Genomic DNA, 19,971 nt, shown 5'->3' with positions numbered 1-19,971 from the left:
AGACCCGACCCTCGCTCCTGGTTGTGGGGCAGTGTGGCGGGCCACAGTCAGGTTGGTACCCATTGCCGTCCGCGGCGTCTCCAGACACGTCCTCGCTGGTCATTGGGGCTCATTTCAAGCCGGGACTCACCACTGAAGATAATTCTACGCCAGTCAATGAGATTACAGGCCGAAGACGTGTCTGCAGACGCTCCGGACAGCGGTGAGTTACCAAAGACGCCCTGGACAGTAATGGGTTAGCGTCCAGACCCCCGCCCGCTGTATGGCCTGATAACCAGGAGCGGTGGTCTTGGGGGCCATTTTAGTTTATCGGACGACCCCTTTCGTTGTGGTTCGTAAAACCCTTACATCACAGCGATAAATCGACGATATTCTACGCCCACTTCACGTTTTGTTGCCCCTCATGGAAAGCCATCCTGGTTTACATTTCAGCCAGATAATGCCAGCCTGCACTTGGCCAGAGTTTCGTGATTGCCGTACCTACCTTTGCCAGCAAGTTCGCCGCATCTCTCCTCAATTGAGAATGTTTGGAGTATTATGACCAGGGTCCTCCAACCAACTCGGGATTTTGCTGATCCAATGCGCCAATTAGAATTTGGCACGATATCCCTCAGGAGAGCATGCAGCAACTCTTATCAATCAGTGCCAAGCAGAATAACTGCTTGCATAGGGGAAAGAGATGGACCAACGTTACTGACCTGCTCACGTCCTGAACCTCTTCCTCTTGAATAAATCACCCAATTTTTTTGAAATTTTAATCTTTTTTTTGCGCATGTACATCATTTGTGCTGATTTCCGATCCAGTCGGGTAATTCATCCGTTGTGCGTCACCCTTTTTTTTCTTTTTTCTGTCTTAGAGCGTTTACTTGCATCGGGTCAGACTACGATGCATCTATGCTTCACCAACGTTCTCAAACGGAAACTCATCGCTCATTGCATACACGAACGTCATCATCAACCAGGGCAAGCGATACTACGGTTATGATTAGTGTCCCACAGTCCATGACATTTTGTCACCTCTAACATGTCAGTATGAGCACTGCAGAAGCAGAATTAAAACATTGATCGTAAAATGCAACCACTATCTCTGTCTTGCAACGAGAATGGATTGTTTCAAGCAGTTTGGACTAAGTCGTTGTATGACAAGAGTTATAAATTTCTGAGATTCATCTTCATTATCGTCGTCGTCATCATCCTCATCATCATCCTGAACAGTTTCTAGTCGCAAGCTGCGCCTTTTTGGAACATAGACTTCGCCATCTAATCCTGTTTTCCAACCATCTTTATCTGTTTAGTTCGGTCATGTTCTCCCATGTTTTTTCAACACTTCTCGACATCTTTCAGCCGTGTACCGCTTGCTCTTCTTCTTCCTCGTTTCCCTCGCACTCCATTTGATGTATCTTCTTGGGACTTCTCTTGTTTTCTTTTCTCTTTAAGTGGCCATACCATCTTAGCCTCGATGTTTCCAATCTGCTCTGCAAGAGTTCCTGTTTCAGTATTTCCATTATCCTTTCATTCCTCAACTTATCTCTCCTTGCTACTTCTGTCTGAATTTTGAGGAACTTCATTTCACACTCCGATAATCTGTGTACATCTCTTTCCTTTATTACCTATGTTATAGCTGCATAGGTCAGTATTAGGATGTAGTAAGTTCTATATATTACTAATTTGCTCTTTTATGTGACGTCTTTATTCCAAACCAGGCTTCTAACACTTCACATGAATGCTTCCGTATGTCTGCCATATTCACAAATCTCGTTCAATTTTTTCTATGTCCTTCTTTCACACTTCCCAAATATTTGACTTTTCCACCTTCTTCAGTTGTTTATCTCTAGTCCTTGTTCCGCTAGGTGGTCTTTCTCTCTAGCTATAATCGGGAGCTCACATTTGCTTACATTAAATTTTATTCCATAATGTCTCACAATTTCTTCCCGAGCGTCCATCTGTTGCTGAATTTCCTCTCCCTTGCTTCATCCGCGAAAACCATTGCTTTCATCATGTCTTCTCCAGCTTCTTCTGCGACCTTAATCATTATGTCATTCAAGACCACATTGGAGAGGAATGGTGACAATGCGCTGCCCCGTTTCACATCACTTTCTTGGGGAAAACAATATGTCCTTTCATTTCCCACATAACTCAGACTTCTGCAGTACATCTCCTTCACTCTGCTTGTTTTCTCTTTTTCCAATCCCTTCTCTTCTAGTACTACCCAGACCTGTGTTTTATAGATGCTGTCAAATGTCTTCTCTGTATCGAGAAAGGCCATCACAAGTTCTTACCCACACTCATAGTGGTGCTCCTGGAGCTGCCTCACTACAAATAAAGGTGAACGGTTGTCCTCCCAGGTCTGAAGACACACTGTTCTCCTCTCACTTTGTTCTTGATCCTTGTTCAGATTCTGTTCTCCAGGATTTTTCATATATCTTGTCACAAAGTGTTATCAGTGACTTCCCGGTATTTTCTAGAATCCTTCGTATTTCATTTCTTGATCACATGGACAATTAGTGCCCTCTTTCAACCTTCTTGCGTCTTCCTTTGAGATTATCACGTATTTATCATAAATACGTTGTATACTGTGAAACATTTTGCTATAATTTCTAGCAAACACAAGAAAAAGAAGAACCAAGATGTTATTCGTTTATGTCTCTCATGATATCAAATTGCATGTTGCAGTATGTCAGATGACAATTAAGCTGGAATAAGTCGATCGTGAAAGTATTTTTCCCATTAAAATTTTGGTGAAAGAATTTTTACTATTTTTTCATGATCTTCCGTGCCTACATGCTAGGAGAATTCGACATGATTGACCATTTTCTTTGTAAAGAAGTCTTCGCGGTGGAAAGGTCGATTAGTTGTTCACTGTGGAAAGGTCGATTACTTGGGTAGCTCTCCACATGTGTAAGAAAACAATTGGCGTCTGGGTATCTAACAAGAGAAGTACCCTAGCTTGAATGGCCAAAACCGAATAAAAATAAATTTAAAATACGGATTTGTGTATGTTCTACCACCCATCAAGGTAATTTATCTGTACACCTCCACATTGGTATACAACCCACTTCCGACTCTGAAGACTGCAGAATACAAGTTACAAACAGTCATGATCAGCAGATTCACAAGAACACTGGGTGATAAAGAAAAGTGTAAAACAGCAACCAGCCACTGTTAGTAATGCTAGTTAAGACCAACAAGTGCTATCACTGGCTTTGAGCCGACAGATTCATTGGCAGAAAACTATTCACGGTCAAAATCATATTTAGTTTATGCTGTATATGAGATCTTGTCCAATTTTTGTTGTGGCGAAAGTTCCTTGACGAAGTGATGCCCTACAGCAAAACGCTCTGTACGAGAAGGAACTATCATACCATAAACGGGCCTAATTAGGAATTAAAACAACAGTAAAATGACATGAGCTGAATTAGTTTGGCCGGCCGCGGTGGTCTCGCGGTTCTAGGCGCGCAGTCCGGAACCGTGCGACTGCTACGGTCGCAGGTTCGAATCCTGCCTCGGGCATGGATGTGTGTGATGTCCTTAGGTTAGTTAGGTTTAAGTAGTTCTAAGTTCTAGGGGACTTATGACCACAGCAGTTGAGTCCCATAGTGCTCAGAGCCATTTGAACTATTTTGAATTAGTTTTGGGTGACTTATAGCGACAATTTTGCATCTCCAGTAGTGGAACAGACCCGTTTCTGGGACATATAATTTATTCAAAATGGCAACTGGGTTTTCCACACCCCATGTCCCAACCTTCTCCACACACTGGAAATGGCGGGAAATGTTGGTGGAAAATAGGTAATTGCGTTACCCTCACTAACCTATCTCCCCCACCCTTCCCTCATTTCTGTGTTGTCACCTGCTCCACCCCTCCTATGACATCACCCTCAGAAATGTCGGGAATTGGTCAGTCTCTGGCCAGTTGCTAGAGAGGGTTAGGCTAGTGTACTTTACTTATTATTGGTGGGATATGGCAATTCTGTGCTGGAGAGGTATTTAATTAGTTTATTTACTTAGTGCTGAATTGGGCTACCTTCTGTAACATAACTCGGAGATCTGTGTGTTTGTCTTGACGTGCTGTGCAGGTAGTTCACTCTACATCCACCAGACAGCGCTGTTGGTCACGCCCCCCCCCTCCACTACTCGTCCCTCCACTCCTACGGCATCAGTTACCCTCCATCCCCACTCCTCCCCTGGAAATGATGAAAAAAGGTCAGTCTGTGCTGAGCTGCAGGAGAGGGAGGTTAGATTAGTGTACTTCTTTATTTTTGCTGGGAAGCTGAAGTAGAGATACCTCCTAATTACACATCTATATGTATAATGTACACAATTAGTACCTAAAATCGCAATATGGCTCAAAATTGACGGTGTCTTACAACTGGTGTCATTCTGCTTGTAACAAATTCACGATACTACCCAAAACTAGAAGCAGGAGGACTCAAAATAAAAAGTAACTTTACATAGGACGCTCCCTTCACCTACAAGTCGAAAAAAATGTGTCTGCTTAATTTGGGAATTGGTGGGAAAAAGAGTCAGTCTAAAACAATAACTGAAACATCCACCTAAACTGATATATGCATATAAACTACGAAGTATTAAGTAATGAGACCTGTGGTGTTGTTAAAAAGAATATCGGACAACAAACACATACCTTCTGCTGTCGTGCTCATCACTTTTCTGCAACACAGAGTGGGTTTAGTTTATATTTACTGCTGCAGTCAGGGATGATAAAGTACTTATTTGTTATTTTCCTCACTTTTCGAAACACAGGTATACAATGGCAAACCCAAAATAGTGTATAAGCACCGATGGGAAAATCAGAAAAATTACATATCTAAAAGTTCATGACATATTTCGAAACCCATAACAGACCACTAAAGAAAAAAAAAAAGACATACAGCAGATAGGATGTCTAAGAGTTCGAAAAACTTTATTCTAAATAACAGATTGCGGGAAAACTGAGTTACCATCTTCAGATCTATAATTACATTACAAGAAGGGCTACAAATTATTATACAAACAATGCAGCGTTAACCCATAAAAGAGCCAAATGATCTCAAACCTTCATAAAGGTTATTACGAACATCTCGTGCCAGATACACACAAAATCTTTCCATTGAATTTCCGGATACATAAAACATGAAATGAGCGATGTGTTGTCACGTCGAAACTAAAATTACTGTTTACATCACAATAGCATCCTATAACATAACACGTCATGCCTACCATAGCGCCATAAGAGTAATCGCCAGCAGCGAACGCATGAGACGAACTGACCACAAACACAACAGGTGTTGCTGCTGTACACAGATTCTGCTAGTAAAAGTCAAATACCTAATTTGAAAACACTCATGATTCTAAATGTATACATGTTAAAAATTGACACTCAAATGATTTTGATACTTTTTGTCATATTGAAATTATTATTTTTTAGGTAATTATGACGTAAAAAAGTGCAGTATGTGTGAAACCCTCACCCAGTGTAATAGGGGGCCTGATAGCCCTAATAAGATCAGGTTAAATAAATAAGAAATAAATAAATGAATAAATTCTCGGGTGTTCAAGCTCGTCAGCACTCGATGCATAATTGGCCTTGTAAAAAGCTGAAACGCACAATTTCGTCCTGTTGACGCCACCACAACAACGGAATGTTTGGTCTTCTGCGTGACAGTCATACACTGGGCCGAGTTATATAATTACTGGAACGTGTTTGCCTGTGTTATTATATTCTTTCTGTCGTGTCAGTTTTTGCTATTAATTACTATGTACCATGTATAAATGTGTCTCCGTGTTTCTCTATGTCCCTCAGACAATAGGTAGTTTCTTGTTCAATGAAAAAGATAAACAACCAGCTATCTCAAAAAGTGGGGTTTATACAACCACATGCCGTGAGTGTCAGTCTTGCTACATTTGACAGACGGGGAGGTCAATCTGTACCAGGCTTAAAAAACAACATAGAAGCTGGACATTAAAGAAGTCTGATTCAGCCTTTACGGAACATTGCCTGAACAATAACCACTAATACACAACAGATGTACAAGTCCTACACACAGAGCAAAAGGCTGACAGACCTAACCAATTAGAAATTTTAGAAATTAGAAAAACGGATGGGTACATCCCCACACTTATTATTAAACGAGCAAACCCATTCAGCTTTTCACCTCTTTTAGATGAGATCACATCCCCAAGATGGAATCAAAACTTTGGGCCCCAGTCCATTGTAGTTAAAAATATCTTGGTAGATGCATAACTTTAGTCTGATCATTGTAATGTAATTGGCGAATGTATGATAATGTATGTAAATTGTTAAAAAAGTAGTCACTGGCGTAATTGTACATTAAACCGTGCAACGATACCTTAAGAAGTTGAGAAGATTACCATTGCCTTGTTATCATGTTTATCTGTGCATCATCATCTCTGGGAATCAATAATGTACTTGAAAATGGGTATATAACTCGAAACTTAGGTTGCACAATAACGTTGAAAATAAATTGTGAAAGAAGGCTGTCAGAGGTATCATAACGATTGTCGCGTGTAACTTTCTGTTCTGGCGTTTCGGATCAGGGTCCCTTACCTCAGATTCATACCTTTACCCTTCTCCATCATCTCTAAAAGTTTGTAACATCATCGCAGAATAATCCAATATATGTACCTGTATACTTAGCTTTGTGCATTCGAGACATCTTGCATAATAACTAAATGCAGCAATCTGCTATGACACAATCTTGGAACAGAGAGCACTGGAACCAGAAACAGTATTTTGGCTACTATTAGGTGAAACAAATTTACTGTGTCCTAGTTTTTAAGTGTTTTTACCTCGGTTGCGATTTCGTGTTGTCACTTTCACATATGTGGCGTAATGCGACTGCCTCTGGATGTTCCATAAAGCCTAAGATGTCCCCTCCTTTGTGCATCCATACTGAATTAACAATAAAACACAAATCCCACGTGTTGAGAGATAGTCACAGCAGAATTCATAGTGATGCAAGAAAGTATTCATGTCTTTATTCCATGCCGCGCGGGATTAGCCGAGTGCCTCGTGATGGCTGGGTGTTGTGTGCTGTCCTTAGGTTAGTTAGGTTTAAGTAGTTCTAAGTTCTAGGGGACTGATGACCATAGATGTTAAGTCCCATACTGCTCAGAGCCATTTGAACCATTTGATAAGCCGAGCGGTCTAACGCGCTGCGGTCACGGACTGTGCGGCTGGACCCGACGGAGGTTCGAGTCCTTCCTCGGGCATTGGTGTTTTTGTGTTTGTCCTTAGGATAATTTAGGTTAAGTAGTGTGTAAGCTTAGGGACTGATGACCTTAGTAGTTAAGTCCCATAAGATTTCACACACATTTGAACATTTTTGAACTTTATTCCATTTTCGGACCACAACCTCACACAGCATGTAATTAAATCTGGTCTTTGATGGACATCTGGAAGAGCTCAGTATAAACACTTTTCTACCACATGAAACGACGAAGCTTCCCTGGCTTAATATTTTCTGTCTATACCATTAGTATGTTGGATGCATGTGGTACTTGAAGATGGCCGTCATAGACCGAAGTTAATTACCTATCTTATGAAGTTGTGATCTGTAAATGGAAGTACACACACACACACACACACACACACACACACACACACACACACACACGCACACACACACAGAGAGAGAGAGAGAGAACTACCTACAACGACCAAGGCAAAACACGTACTAAGTATTAAGTAAATTGAAGGTGGAGGGGTGAGAAAGGGAAGGAATTGTTGATATCAGCTGCGTCAGCACTTCGTGCCGTATCACTGGCGTCGGGTAAAAATGTGTACCAGACCAGGAACCGAACTCAGGATCTCTTGTTCACTAGGCAGTTGCGTTACCCACAGCACCACTTTTTTTGCTAATATCATTTTGTTCGTTATTGTTCGCTGCATTTTTTTGGAGGGGGAGGGGGTGGACGTCCCATGACACCTGTTCAAGTTCATCGTTGATCCGTTCACTTAGTTTTTTATTGCAGAGGGCAGCTAACCCTCTGACCGACACGCTGAGCTAACGTGGTGGCGCCACCTGGACACAGTGTTAATTGCAATTGCGCCGACTGTCTCGGCATGCTCCTCAACCGGCCTACAATCCGACCAGAGCACCAGCTCTTGTCCACAGCCCCCCACCGTGTCGTCTGAGCTCTCTAGTTTTAGATTCTCACTGGAGGCCGAACGTAAATGTATGCGCATTGAACGTTACAGATTCACAGCCCATTGAAGCGTATCACTTATGTGAATGCGTGGTGTCAGTTCTTTTGCACATGTCCGAAAGAACAGACACCCTGCATTCATATAACAAGTGTGCACTTCGAGCCTACGTGGAAGAGGTAAAATAATTAATAGGCTTCTGGAGCCTATCACCTGGCTGCAACTGGGTCGTTGTCACCTGCTGCTCGTACTTAACAGGTTAGGCAATATCTACAGTGTTTTTTTTTTTTGGGGGGGGGAGGGTTGAGAAGAGAGATTCGTGGCTGGGACAGTTGTTGGAGGAGGTTGTGTTACTATTTCAGTGTTCCTGCGTTGATGTCGCCTGTTTTTTCCACCACAGAGACGGCAAGATGTATTTGGAGTGGGACAGGAAACAGGTTGCTTGTTAAGCGAAAGGTCAACCGTTATCTGTCGCGGGAGTCAGTTAACGCTGCCGCGCGCTGAAACACGACCTACGGCGGTCGGGAAGCCTCTCCACGTGCCTTCGAGCGCTGGTCCTGCCATCCCATAGCGTCGCCGGTTCGTTATCTGCGCTTTGTGGCTCTGTGCTTTCAGTAGGCACCTCCGGTTCCACGAATCGGCCGAAATGACTGATACGCTATTACAGGCCGCTGCCGTCCATCAGCGGGGACACTCCACGAGCTTAATGGCGGAAGCCCCACCCAGTATCTGCGTCGTTATTATGTGTGACAGACCACCGGTGGACACCGTGCCTCTGTGCATGCGATTCAGATAGCGGCGTTTCGCAGGCGGGCAATATTCCATCACCTCAGTGTTTTTTAGTATTGATCATGACCAGTGCAACGAACTCCGAAAATGTTTGCTGGTTGTATCAGGCCACCTCGTGAAGATTAATTTTCAGTCCTACTCTTTTTATCTTAGCCGTTGTAGCCACGTTACGAGAAGCTGAAATATCTGCCTTCGGAGTCACAGCTTTTACATCACATCTGTACTGTAGAAGCTGCTGTGAAACGCAAGGCAGGAGGCACTTCCATTGAACCGTACAACATGGTCTGAAACAGTCTGAAAAGCTTGTAAGGGTGTTGAGGATAGATTGTGCTGGGAAATAATTGTTAAAAAAAAATTTGCTACGTTTGCGCCGTTTCCGAGATTTTAGCATTGAATTTAGTCGGTCAGGTCGTTGCGCGCGCAGTTCAAACGGCCCCAGAGACGATTTCGCCAAACATGTCCTTTGTTTGGTTCCCTAAAACTGAACAAGAAAGCGATACAATAACTGGATTTGGGCAATAGTAAGAACCGAGCCCAACCAATGGCTGAGCAATCTCGAGCGCTACCATGTATGTTATGAGAATAACTGATACTAATTATACATGGCGAGCCGGTCGAATTCGCGTGTGCAATGGCCTGATTGGTTAACGTTAATGCTAATTAATGCGGAAACGGCGCAACGAATCAAAATTATTTCTTAACGGGACTGGTTCGTGAACACAAGGAGAAAACTTGAGAAATTTCTCAATGATGAGAGATGTAAGCATAAGTAATGCTTACCATCTCGTAACAGATCTTTTGGGAATAAATAATGAATCATAGCCTTTGGTCTCTCATCTTTTTCAGAATTTTTTGTGTGTTGCAATTGAATTAAAGCACGTTAATTATTTATGAACAGCATGTCTACACATATCGCGAAATAAAAACAAAATATAAGACTGATTTTTTTCTGGAAGTTTTTTGCACTACTATGTGTAATGTAACGCCCTTGCAGCAATGGTAACTCCGATTCCCGCCAGGTCACCGAAGTTAAGCACTGTCGGACTGGGCTAGCACTTGGATGGGTGACCATGTGGTCTGCCGAGCGCAGTTGGCAAGTAGGGTGCACTCAGCCCTTGTGAGGCAAACTGAGGAGCTACTTGATTGAGAAGTAGCGGCTCCAGTCTCGTAAACTGACATACGGCCGGGAGAGCGACGTGCGGACCACGTGCCCCTCCATATTCGCATACAGTGATGCCTATGGGCTATGGATGACACGGCGGCCGGTCGGTACCGTTGGGCCATCATGGCCTGTTCGAGACGAGAGGAGATATTTAATGCCGACTTTTAAAAAGATGCTGCTGTCATAAATTACGGTTAAAAAATTTTGAATAATGATTATCAAAAATATTAGTAATTAACTCACACGTACTTTTTCTTTAAAAAGGTCTTTGATTTTCAAGTCTAAGTCTTAAGAATATTCTGTGTTTTAGCTAAGTATGTTTTAAATCACTACACAAAATTTCAGCTCTCTATCTATCATAGTTTTTATCGAATGTGCACCAGAATATAAAAAATTGAACTTTCGGGAAATTCATGTTAACGCTTGTTTATCTGCGTACCCTGCATAACATTAATGCATCCCAGGACCGTATTCACCTTGTTTCTGATGTTGTTGTCCTTCTCGTTTCCTCTTCAGACTTATTCTTCTTATTTTTACTATTGTGGTAGCTCCGGACACTGATTTCTCTGCTTCAAAGTCTCCTCCGGTCAATGGCAATTAAAGTTCTTTGAATATTTGGTCCACCAGACACTCCCTCAATACTATAACCTTAAACTTCGACAACGCACCAGTATTGAACAGTAGCAGAATATCCAACACACCTATTATCAAAACATTTGGTCCTACCAGAACAGTTTTTGGTATCCGTTCCCATACACAGTTGTTGAAACAATCATTTGGGTTTTGAGTCCTACCATGCAATTACTTGTCTAATAATCTTGGGTCACTAACACGACAGGGACAAAGTCATAAAAAAATGAGAACAGAATTCTGTTGTTAACAGAGCTGTCCGCGTGACATGGGGATGTCGTCATTTGTGCAGTTACTTTTAAGTTCCTCTAATCTGGGGCTCTCTTCGGTACCATTTCCTCGAATGAAACTATTTCTTGTTCAGGAAACAAGAGAACTTTTCAAGTCAAAAATTTAAAAACCGGTTTTTGATATTTCTTACCTGCTAGCTTGTTCCTCAGCACAAACTACCCTGCAACACCCTTACAAGCTCTTCAGACTGTTTCTGACCGCCCTGTATATAAAGTTTTATTTCATGGTCTATTGACGTATGGTGTATGGAAAGAATAACTGCTCAAACTCCTCTTCGAGTACTGTAACTGCTCTACTCTTGTCCTTCTGCCTCCTACGGGAGCGATAGGGAGGGAGTTGTAGAATATTCCTACATTCAACATTTAATACTATTTCTTCAAACTTTAACAAAGACGAACCCGGAAAATGTGGCTTCTTTCTTCAAGCGTCTGCCTATTCACGTGGGCTCTCCCGTCGGTCAAATAATCCTATGAGCATTCGTGCTGCCTTCCTTTGTATTCGTTCAACATACCGTGTTATTGTAATTTGGTATGAGTCCCACACACTTGAGCAATGGACTGAGATGGTCGCCGACTGATATGTAAGCAATCTCCTTTGTAGCCTCGTTCCATTTTCCCAGAATCCTGCCGGCCGGAGTGGCCGAGCGGTTCTAGGCGCTACAGTCTGGAACCGCGCGACCGCTACGGTCGCAGGTTCGAATCCTGCCTCGGGCATGGATGTGTGTGATGTCCGTAGGTTAGTTAGGTTTAAGTAGTTCTAAGTTCTATGGGACTGATGACCTCGGAAGTTAAGTCCCATAGTGCTCAGAGCCATTTGAACCATTTGAACGGAAGAGTCTTGTTTTACGCTGTTTAAAATTCTGGCCAAGTTTACGTTCCAAAAGTGATACAGGGCGGAGGTTCAGTGGCGACTTGGGCAGCCATATCGTGGTATTCCATAGACTCCATGGTTACTGTGCGAGGTCGCACTACCACCAACGATGAAGTGATAATTCTGTCCGATCAGGCCCATCTCCTATCTTTGTTCCTCAATGGTGATGCTGAATTCCAAGACTACAGGGCCGCTGTTCACATTGCTCGCATCGTATAGATTTGGTTATGTGAGCACAAGGATGCAGTGTCCCATCTTCCCTGGCCACCACAGCACCAGATCTCAATATTGTTTAGCCTGTGCGGGGCTCTTGGGAGAGAAGGATGCGTGATCGCCATCCACCTCCTTCATCATTACCTGGACTTTCCACTATTCCGAAGGAATAATACTATAAGATTGCCTTGAAAACCATACAGGAACTGTAGTTATCCTCTCCAAGGTGATAATGATGATGTTTGGTTTGTGGGGCGCTCAACTTCGCGGTTATCAGCGTCAGTACAAAGTCCCAATTTTTTGACAGTTATTTTTTTTTCACAGTCCAACCTAGCCACTGTCACGAATGATGATGATGATGATGAAATGACGAGGACAACACAAACGTCCAGTCCACAGGCTGAGAAAATCCCCAACCTGGCCTGGAATCGAACCCAGTACCCCGTGATCCAGAGATAGCAACGGTAGCATCTAGACCACGAACTGCGGACGTCCTTTCCTAGGTAACTGGGAACGGTTTTGAATGCTAATGGTATTCCTACACCGTATTACACACGGTAACGTCTTTTCTTGTGATGTTTCCATATTTTCGTCGACCACCCGTGTATCTTAATTCCTAGACTTTGCGTCAAAGGCTGCACCGTATCTTCTTACAAGGGAACCTCCCCATCGCACCCCCCTCAGATTTAGTTATAAGTTGGCACAGTGGATAGGCCTTGAAAAACTGAACACAGATCAATCGAGAAAACAGGAAGAAGTTGTGTGGAACTATGAAAAAAATAAGCAAAATATACAAACTGAGTAGTCCATGCGCAAGATAGGCAACATCAAGATGAGTGTGAGTTCAGGAGCGCCGTGGTCCCATGGTTAGCGTGAGCAGCTGCGGAACGAGAAGTTCTTGGTTCAAGTCTTCCCTCGAGTGAAAAGTTTACTTTCTTTATTTTCGCAAAGTTATGATCTGTCCTTTCCTTCATTGACGTCTCTGTTCACTGTAATAAGTTTAGTGTCTGTGCTTTGCGACCGCACCGCAAAACCGTGCGATTAGTAGACGAAAGGACGTGCCTCTCCAATGGGAACCGAAAACATTTGATCGCAAGGTCATAGGTCAACCTATTCCTCCACAGGAAAACACGTGTGATATATTCTATACTACTCTGGTGACGGCACGTGCGTCACATGACAGGAATATGTTGTCGACCCACCTAACTTGTACACTTGGCGAATGGGTAAAAAGATTCTTCTACCTTGCCCGATTTAGGTTTTCTTGTGGACGTGATAATCACTCCCAAAAAAAGTGATGAAAACATAAGAGTTTGTCACATAAACTGCAACAAATGAATGCAACGGTTTCACAGTCGCACAGTTTTCCCTGTGCTCTGTCAAAACATATGTTTTTAACGTTTTCAAATTTTTCCGTGTGTAGACCGTCAAATCCTGCATATGTCCAAGAAAATCTGAACATGTCCTGGAATTTAGGAGAGCGAAGTTGATTATGTGTGAGTGCCTGAACTTTGATAATTGTCTGAAAATAAAAAATTTAACTTTTCACCCGAGGGAACACTTGAACCAAGGACTTCTGGTTCCGCAGCTGCTCACGCTAACCACGGGACCACGGCGCTCCTGAGCTCACAGTATCCTTGATGTTGCCTATCTTGCGCATGAACTACTCAGTTTGTGTATTTTGCTTATTTTTTTCATAGTTCCACACAACTTCTTCCTGTTTTCTCGAGTGATCTGTGTTCAGTTTTTTAAGGCCTATCCACTGTGCCAACTTATAACTAAATCTGAGGGGGGTGCGATGGGGAGGTTCCCTTGTTAGCAGTATATTATATTCGTGTTCGTGTATGATTAGCTGTATCTTTATTCGTATTTCGGTGGGCTGCGTTGCAACCTGTAGCCCTATCGTTCACCTGACTGTACGGCCCAGTTCTTCAGTAACTTAAGACCGCCGGTGTCGTGAGGCGCTGACAGTGGCGACTCGCCAGAGGAAACGCTGAGCTCCGTGCTGAGTGACGCAGCGTGGCGGTTCAGCCATCTGAGAAACCTGAAGCGCGAGCACAGCAGCTCCTCAGCTCTTACGATGTGGCGGGCCAGTGCAACATGTTCATAGGCAAATAAAAAATGGTACTGGAACTAGCATCTGAACCGAGCTGTGTTTCTACATCAACATCTAGATTTTCACACTGAAAAATAATGTGTAGTGTACGGCAGGAGGTACCTCCCATTACACTCTGTATCAGCGTTTCTCCCCTATCCATTCGCATTTGCAGCAAAGAACGATTGATTAAATGTCTTGTTCAGCCTGTAGTTAGTGTAATCCTGTCTTCGCACTCACTATGGGAGTGATAATAGCGGATTGTAGAATAAATTTCTAGATGCCTTGACGTTACTCAATGTTGCTGCTTCGATCGTACTTCATCAAGATAGTGAAAAATTAATGATTGAAACAGCAGTCAGGGAAGAACATTCCGTATCACCAATCGTAATATCAGCAATGCCAGAAGTAGTTTTCAGATGTTTAAATAGGAGAAACGAAGGAGTTATTTCTGCTAATGGTACATTTGTGAACCACCTTTACCTGATGACATTGTACGTCTACGTTCACATTTATAATTCGCAAGTCACATTACACTGTATGGCGGAGAGTGCTTGTGGAACCACCGTCATTTCCCTCTTCCATGTTCCATGCATGAATGGCGCGTGCGAACAATGACTATTGATAATCCCTGTGTGAGATCTAATTTCTCTTATTTTCTCGTCCTATTCATGTCGCAATACACACGTGAAAGGAAGTAATTGTTTTCCGACACTTCTTTCAAAGTATGCTCGCAGAATTGCAACAGTAAATATCTCCGCGATGCACAACGTTTGTTTTGTAGCGCCTGCCACTAGATTTTTTGAGTACCGATCGCGTGTCGCTGTTGGTTGTACTGTCCGTCTTTACTGCAGATGAACTTCAACGAATGGAAGAAATTAATCAATTAAGTCTGATGTTAGGCAAAAAAAAAATTATAACAAGACTAAAATAATGAGCAACTAACATATCGAAAAGTGGAGAGTAACAAAACATTTCGTAACCAACCCACAATGAGTCTGAAATGAAAAGTTAACAACAGTCGGAACTGTTTGCTCTTTGGCAGGAGTGGGAACTTGTAGTGGGTTCGGAAGTTTCGGATCGAAACTTAAATGAAATTTGTCTGTTCTGTAATACAAGGTGATCCGAAAGTCCGTAACATTTAAAAATTCAACATTTCATGGAATAGTGTAGATAGAGAGTTAAAAATTGACCCAAATGCTTGAAATTACTTGGGATTTAATTGAGACCAAAACAAAGATGCACAAAATGACCAACAGATACCGCTTCAAATGATACAAAAGCAATAATTGGCAAAAAAAGTGACATTTAGCGAAGACGATGGTCTTTATAACACATGCTCAACATGTCAACCACCATTCGTCAACAATACCTGCAGTCGTGGAATAATGTTGTCAACAGCACTGTGTAGCGTATCAGTCGCTATGGTGAGAAATTGTACAAATAGTCCAAATGACTCTGAGCACTATGGGACTTAACATCTGAGTTTATCAGCCCCATGGAACTTAGAACTACTTAAACCTAACTAACGTAAGGACATCACAAACATCCATGCCCGAGTCAGGATTCGAACCTGTGACCGTAGCGATCGCGTGGTTCCGGACTGAAGCGCCTAGAACCGCTCGGCCACAAAGGCCGGCTGAGAAATTGCCATCTGATGTTAAGCATCCCTAATGAGGTCGGACGATCTCGGTAGACATGCGACTTCAGGTAACCTCACAACCAATAATGACGCGGGTTGTGGTTTGAGGAGCTGTGAGGCGGAGAATGAACAGAAGTGGCAGCTCGGCGTGGATTCCTCACCAAACGATGTACGCAAGAGATCTTTCTGACGTGTAGAAATATGGGATGGAGCGCCATCATGCACAGAGTTCGTAGCTTCCAGCAAGGCTAGGGATGAAGTGATTCTGTATAATACTGGCGTACCTCACACCCGCCACGCCGACAGTTTGAAAAGCACCATCCCACATTTCCTACAAGAAAAAGTGTCCGATCGCGATTGATATGGTAAATCGACACCATACCGTCATCCAATTCGGTTTCCACGGAAGTTTTCGGATTTTCGGCAACCCAGATTCTATAATTGTGGGTGTTGAAAGACCCTCGGAGTATGAAATGGGTGTCTTAACACGTTAGACAAACAACAGTCGTCTTGTCCCATGTTTTGAAATGCCTACACCGCAAATGCTCTCCGCGTTACAAAATCGGTGGCTAAAAGTTCCTATCAACGCTGGATTTTGTTCGGATAGCATTGGGGGGTAGTGCTCTGAAAACAGTAGTGCGTGGAATGCCCGTGCGACTTGCTACTTCACGAGTACTGACTTCACACTGCGGAGATGGACCCGCTAAAGTCTCAGATTTTTCTTGAGCTTTCTGAGCAGCTGTAGTACTTGTGTCCGGTCGCCCACTACTAGGCCGATCGTCTGAACAACCCGCCTCTTCGCATTTCGTGATGATCGTCTTCACAGCGACACTTGTCAGAGGAACTTTACCCGTTCGAATAGCGTTCTTATGGCGATAGGATCGTAAGGCTGCAGTAGTGGATTCTCCATTCCGATGGTAAAGCTTCACTAACAGTGCTTTTTCTGGTAAAGTCAACATGTCTTGATTGCTGGCGCATCTGATTACCTATCTCACTGGGTTACAGTTTACAAGCGATTCTCATGCGGCGTCCCTGACTTGTTGCTGTCCAACGCCATCTGCTTTTGCCCTCATTTTGGGTTTCAATAAAACTTCATGCCTGTGCTGGCGTGTACATCAAGTTTGACCTCTTTCCCTACATTATTCTGCGAAATATTGCATTTTCAAATGTTAATGGACTTTCAGGTCATTCTGTACTTCACATGATTATACGCTGTGGTTAGTTACACATGAAGGTAACTGTCTACAGTTCGCAAAAAAAGGAAGATAAGGGTTTAATGTCCTGTCGACGGCGCGCTCATTGGGGATGAAGTAAAAACTCTGATTTTGGAATCATAAAGAAGGAAATCGGCCGTGCCCCGCACAAGGAAACATCCCAGCATTTGGCTTAAATGAGGGAAAACTCGAAACAGCATTGCCGGAAGATGGTTTGAATCAAATGGTTCAAATGGCTCTATGGGACTTAACTTTTGAGGTCATCAGCCCCTAGAACTTAGAACTACTTAAACCTAAATAACCTAAGGACATCACACACACCCATGTCCGAGGCAGGATTCGAACCTGCGACCGTAGCGGTCGCGCGGTTCCAGACTGTAGCGCCTAGAACCGCTCGGCCACTCCGGCCGGCTGGTTTGAATCATCCTTTTGTAAGCGATTACCACTGCGCCCCTTTCTCGGTCTGGTGTTGGGCTGTCTTATGACTTGTGTACATGGTCTTGTACAGTCAAATCGACTAAAAATTGCTCTATAGCTCAATCTGGCCGATAGTGTTGTAAATAAACACTATTCCCAATAAATACACAGTGCTGACGGAAATAATGTGGTATATCAAACAATTTATAATGCCCATAGAATCAAACATGAATAAACTTTATTATTTCTTTAAAAAGTTTGAATACACACCTCCGTACAGTGCAACCGTTATACGTTTCCGTTAACTGTCTCCTCTTAATAGAGCTGTACAATTCGAACGTTCTGACCAGGATATCTAACTGAACGACACGTGGATTCCTTCCTCGTGAGATCCGTAAACGGATAGGCACGCAGCCATACATGCGAGCCAAATATTTTGGCACAGCTGCGGCATGCCGACTGCAGATGCGGTGTTTAAGTGTCTGGCACGGTTCCCTCAGCTAGCCATAACTATTGGGCCAAACATTCATAATCACGCTAAGGCTACTTTGTTGGCCGGAGTCGCTGTATTTCGTCGCCAGAGCCATATTTTCACTAATCAAAGTATGTATGGCACAGCGAATTTAAAAGTCAGACGATCTGAGTTTACTAAATATCCACCCCGACACGAAGAGTCCATATATCCGCTTGATATACGATGGCATTGTACTACTTTTTTTGCCATTTTACTCATTCACATCAAGTATAAACAAGAGAGGATTTTTATCGTAAAATGACGCTGTGATTCTTATGATTCCTACAAAAAGTTTTAAACGTCCAACGCACAGAAATTCGTGAAGAAACCAACAGAATTTCGCCAATCGCAAGTGGAACACGCCATAGATCTTCGCATGGTCAAGGAAGAGTGAAAATAAAGGGACACCTATTTCGGCTTAGGTGCCAACACTCAATAGTTTTCGAGAAAATGACCGTCAAAATTTCAGCGCAACTTCATCAGTCCACTCGCGCATCATAAAACCAAGTGAGTGTTAACGCAATGCCTAAGAACGCAGTTCCGAAATCTCGCACCCCGTATTCAAATGCAGTATTATATTTTGGTTTTCTTTTGATTTCGCTTAAGTTTGTCACAGCATTTCTTGTGACATTGTAAAATACAAAGACATTATTGACAAAAGAAATAAGTATTTCAAAATTTATTAAAAATTGTTTGTATCATCACAGATCTTGTACAGTCTTATATAATTAACAGTAAATGAAAACGTAACACATTAATTTTAATATTACAATTTTTGCTTTGTATTTTACTTTTATGCTTCAAGAGAATCAATACGTTCAAGAAACTGAGTATTAGGAAAATAGATTGTCAGAAAAATTGACAGAATATAAAAGTGAGCAATGAGCGATGATGGGATTAAGTTAATAGACAATTCGGAAAAAATGCTTTCATAACTAGATGTAACTTGCTAGTTCCACATGGTTGTCTAAAAATTTTATTATATTGCTTTAAATTTCTCATTTGAATTGGATGTTTTATGTGTCACAGCACTGTATGTGAATGATTAGAGTTTTGTGTAAAATGTGCCCAACTCATATGAGCAAAGTAAAACATCCTCATCTCCACAGGTATGCGTAAATTGTTGGGCAACTCATTTAATGTGGGCCAAAGTTTGTCCAGCTTTCCCAGACGAAAGAAAATTTAGATATTCTATGTGGCGAATTCCAACGTTCAGATGTATATACTGGCAATCTCCTGCCTTTACTGCATCTTTTACACGGCCATTAGGAAGTTAACTCCGAAATTGTACGTCCCTTTCTAGAAGCAACTGCACTTGCAGTAAAATAACTTCGAAACCTATAATACCTGTGCCAATGAGACATTAGTGAGAAGCCTACATTCGTGGCAGTCTCTACAGCAAGAAATTTAATCAAATGTTTATGTCAATACACAAATATACATCATCATAAAAAACTGGGGGAGAAAATATATATGAAATTAATACAGAATGAGGGTAGTGTGGTAGAACATTTATTCTGTCCTCGTCTAAAGGAACAGTCCACCCTCTCAATGACGCGCCAATCGTCGCTGGGTCCCCACTTTCATGGACAGAAAAAACAGCAGTTTTAAAATGACTTTCGTGCCACATCATTTGGTCGTGTTAGTATGTTTTGCAGGATGCTGCAGGACATCACAAGGACACTCAAACAACTTCTCCTCATTACGTTGGTCATAATTCAAATTCCTGATTCATAGAGAGGAAATTTTAAACAACCTCCATGAAACTTGGGAATGGTGGTACTTGCGTATGGTGTTATCACAGTATTGCCCTTATCAGCTGCACAGGAAAGCATTTTGGGTGAATTATTAACCATCACCTTATCTGGATCATACAATCCAGATATCTGCTAGAGTCTCATTCAGTATAGATTCTGGAGGGATCACTCCATCATTGCTAACATGACCACGCTGCACACAGCTGCACAATTG

Source organism: Schistocerca nitens, chromosome 1 (genome assembly GCF_023898315.1).
Source record: "Schistocerca nitens isolate TAMUIC-IGC-003100 chromosome 1, iqSchNite1.1, whole genome shotgun sequence".
NCBI classification, from domain to species: Eukaryota; Metazoa; Arthropoda; class Insecta; order Orthoptera; family Acrididae; genus Schistocerca; species Schistocerca nitens.
The sequence above is the reverse complement of the archived record's forward strand: the minus strand, read 5'-3'. Positions refer to the sequence as shown.